This window comes from Pantherophis guttatus, chromosome 2 (assembly GCF_059756535.1).
Source record: "Pantherophis guttatus breed Tessera chromosome 2, ASM5975653v1, whole genome shotgun sequence".
In the NCBI taxonomy this organism is placed as follows: domain Eukaryota; kingdom Metazoa; phylum Chordata; class Lepidosauria; order Squamata; family Colubridae; genus Pantherophis; species Pantherophis guttatus.
Genome location: NC_142064.1, coordinates 249,580,733 through 249,585,258, shown reverse-complemented (window position 1 = coordinate 249,585,258; position 4,526 = coordinate 249,580,733).

Below are 4,526 nucleotides of genomic sequence, written 5' to 3'. Positions count from 1 at the left end.
AAAAACGAGAATCCTGGTTCCAAATTTCCATTCTCTATAGGTGGTCTGGGAGGATACCATGATTGATAGTAACAAAAAACAAGCAATCAAAGAGGACCGGGACAGTAACACCTCACCCATCCTGCCACCATCACAGGTCATTGACAAGCATGATTAATACTATCTTAATATGAATTGTGACCAGCTGTAAGATGAGGGCATCAATGTCTAGGCCATCTAACCATTGAAGTGCAGCATTGTTTATATTACAAATAATCAGATACTGAATTATTACCAGTATCTGATTATTTGTAATATAAACGATGCTGCACTTCAATGGTTAGATGGCCTAGACCAGTGATGGCTAATCTTTTTGCCGTCACGTGCCAAAGTGAGGGGAACATGGGGGGGGTCATGTGCATGTGTGCTCACACCCATAATTCAATGTCCCCCGTGCCTCACCCACCCCCCATTTATGCGTGCGCAACCCCCCCATGCTCTCCCTGCTTTTGGCACGCAATGGCAAAAAAGTTACTGGTGGGCCCAGAAGGCCTGTTTTTCGCCCTCCCCAGGCTCCAGAGGTTTTCTTGGAGCCTGGGGAGGGCGAAAACAGCCTTCCCACCCACCCTCCCAGGCCCTCAGGAAGCTGGAAACAGCTTGTTTCCCAACTTCCGGTGGGGCCGGAAGGCCCGAAAATCAGCTGGCTGGCATGCCCATGCACGCTGGACCTGAGCTAGAGCAACGTTCGTGTGCCCACAGATATGGCTCTGTGTGCCACCTGTGGCACTCGTGCCATAGGTTCGCCATCATGGGCCTAGACATTGTTGTTTGAATATAAATATTTTTAATGTTTATGTTTTATTGGGTTCTACTAATCTAGTTAAAACATTAATTTATATTGCGAGTCCATGTATGATATGCCCCACCACCACCTCTCATCATTTTAGCCACTGTTTATCCATTGCAGGATGAAGGCCTCTTCCGTATGTTTCCAACCAATACAGTCCTGAGCTTTCTTTTGCCAATTGGGCCCACAATACTTGCTGATCTCATCGATCCATCTTGTTCCATCTTTCGTGGACACTTTTTATCAAGTGGGATTCATTCTGTGACTGCCTTGGTCCACCTGCCATCGGTTCTTCTTGCTATGTGACCAGCCCATTTCCATTCTTTTACTCTCTTGATATCATAGACTTTTCTTTGTTCTCTAATCCACATGCAGGTCTATCTTGTCTTGCAATGCCATGCATGATATGTCAAATGCTAAGTAAATAAATAAATATCTTAGTATTATGCCCTGGCCTGAATCCTGACTGAAATGGATCCAGAAAATTTGTTTTCTCCAGGGTCCTCTGGAGCTTCAGCCAATCACATTCTTAACATCATTCCCTAAAGAGGGAAAGTTGGGGCTGAACCAAATTATCTGTTGTTGGGTTTTTGAGAAGGGGTGCATCAGTACTTGTATTAGCACCATCCCTCTCAAGGAAACGGATATCACTACTTGCTCTCAATACTATGTCATCTACTAAGTAGCATATAGCTTTAACAAGCAGGAGAAACTTGGCTCTAATAAATGGATTTACAGTCCAGAGCAGGGGTCTCCAACCTTGGCAATTTTATGACTTGTGGACTTCAACTTCCAGAACTGGGAGTTGAAGTCCACAAGTCGTAAAGTTGCCAAGGTTGGAGACCCCTGGTCCAGATGATCCTCTCCAGGTTATTTGAGAATTATATGCTCAAATTCATTCCAGCCGAACCCCCAGAACTGGGTTTCAGGCACCTCAACGAGACTTGCCCAGTCTAATTCCATTTTTAAAATTTCCATGAAAACCCATGCATCTATTAAAATGCTCATATGATTTAATAATCATTCTTAATATGGAAATTTTAATAATCAGTGCATGTGAGGATAAGTGATACTACATGCATTCTACATTTTATACATTTAATTGCAAGCTGCAACGCAAAATTAGGAAAACTGTATATATTGGCAGTGGGTTCCAGTTTGCATATATATTCAGAAAGTACATCAAAATGTGAGCCAAAGAAGCTTCTCTGACTTCATTATCTCTGATTTATAGGGAGAGGGAGAGACTGTGGGATGCCTGCAAATGCAGAAACACAATCTCAATTTTATTGTATTGGGGATTGTGTGGTGAAATATAAAGTTGTGGCTTTGGCCCAAGAAATCACAATATGTATATATGCCTTCTAGAGTTACCTTTTCTGCCTGTGGTATAAAATGTACAGATTTTGAAAAATCATCCTTAGAATGGCTATACAAAATAAGTTACATTTTTTTTAACCCAGGAGAAATTTAATAGTTGAGCGAAGCTCTAACAATATTAACTTGCAGCAAAGAATGGCTCTAATCAGAGTAAAAGCACTGTTGAAAGCAATCAGTTTTCTAGATGTGGGAGAGATGGTACCTTCATTTGCAAACCTCCCTAATTAAACCAAGTGTTTCTTTCAACTACTACGAAAACAATAAAAAAAAAGAACTATATGGGTTATTTGAAACCCTCCATTGACACTTAAGGAAAGAATCAGTCGTTCTTCTCCAACCTCAGTTCCAATTACGGTAAATCAGACAGGGAAAGCAAGATGAGAAATACAATGTTCCTGACAGTTTTATGCATGATCTATTGCACGGCAGCACTAAAGACTGACAGCTGTCATTAAAATAGTCAAGACAGCTCAAAAAAGTACAGCGCCGATTGCATTTTGGATCCCCATTCTGGTTTCCTTAGGAACAGAATAGGGCCTGTCTTCTCTGAGAACCTGGAAAGGGGAAAGAGATGGGATGAGATACATCTCCCTAACAGCAACTATTGGCATCAGAAGCCCAATCAAACAGGTGAGATCAAAGAACTGCCCTGAAAGGAAGCATTATTCATCATTTCTCTCCTCCCCATTTCTCTCTTTTCCTTGTTTGGGTGGGGGGAAAGAGAGGAGGGAGACTCACCCTCTGGTTACCATGGGTGAAAGCGAAGCAGGGAAAAGGAGGGAAGAGGATTCTCACCCTTTCCTGAAGGGATGTGGCCTGCAGTGCACCCAGGGAAGCAACTCTGCAACCTGTGCCCCCCACCCCCACCCGATGCAAGATGCAAAGTCACTTCTCTTAGTTGCAATGCTCCTCTCCCTTAAAAATGCTTTGGGGTAGTCTTGAGCTCTGTAGGAAGCTTTAGGGCATGAAACACGTACCAAGTGTGCTCTATAGGTAGGGATGGTGAACGATGGCCATGTTATGACTTGGCTGGCTTAGGAATTCTGGGAGTTGAAGTCCAGAAGTCATAAAAGGGCCACGATTGCTCTACAGATCTGTTGAAACTGTATTTTAAATACACAAGAGCTGCAGGACATAAGCCATTTGAGGGTATGGGAAGCTTTGAACAGGTGAGACCCCTTTCTGGTGTCTGGAGAGCTAGCATCAAACAGGCCTCATTCCCCCTCCCTCCTTCTCTCCCTGCCATTGGTTGGAATGGGAGAGGTCTTTGTGACACAAAGGAGACTGTTCCCTTAAGATCTTGACCACTGAAATGGCTCCGGAGAGGGAGAATGGTAGGGAATGCCTGCAGTAAGGCCTCAGGTAGTCAGTAGAAACAGAGCAGACTCCCCTCCTAAATGCTCTTCAGATTATTTTGCCAGTTTGAATGCTTGCTGTAGCTTCTTGCAGCAGAAATAAGAGGGGGGAAGCCATGTCTGAACCAAAGCAACTATGGTGAAGGTTGTCTTCACAGAGCACTGGGGCTGTTTTCTCACTATAAAATGCACTTCCCCCCCCCAAAAAAAGTGGGTGGAAATGTCTATGTGTCTTATAGAACAAATATTGCAGTGGGGGAAGGGGGTTGGCGTGCGCCACCACCTGTCACCGCTGCTGCCATTTGCTGCCACCGGGGAACGCTGGAGCCTTTGCTGCTGAACAGCTGATCGGCAGTTGGATTGGCCTCCCGGAATACAGCCGGTCAACTGACCAATTGACGCCGCCAATTGCTGCCAATTCAGCAGCAGCAATCAGTGATCCCCGCCGCCTAGAACAGCTGATCAGCGGTATTCCGGGAGGCCAATCCAACCGCCGATCAGCTGCTCGGCAGCAAAGGCTCCAGTGTTCCCCAGCAGCAGCAGCTCAGCTCAGTTGAGTGGTGGGCACAACGGAACGGAGCCCTGACGAGCCATGTGCTGGAGCTGTGACAACGTGCTGAAGCTGACCAGGCTGTTTGCTGCAAAGACGCTAGCCAGATAAATACCAGATGGATGCTGGGAGGCAGATTTTTTTTCTTGTTTTCCTCCTCTAAAGCTAATGTGTGTCTTATGGTCCAGTGCGTCTTATAGTGCAAAAAATATGGTATGTCCCAAACAAACAGCTTGGGGAACAATTTTATAGCAAGGCAAGTAGAGTGTTTAGATATCCCAAATCTCCTTAATCAAATAACGCATCGAATCATGTGGGACCTGCTTCCTTGAGCTGCTTTCCTCATACAGTCACAAAAAAGAGAGTATTCAACGTGTCAGCAAAACCAGTTGCAAGAATCTTCCCAGTCTCAGAA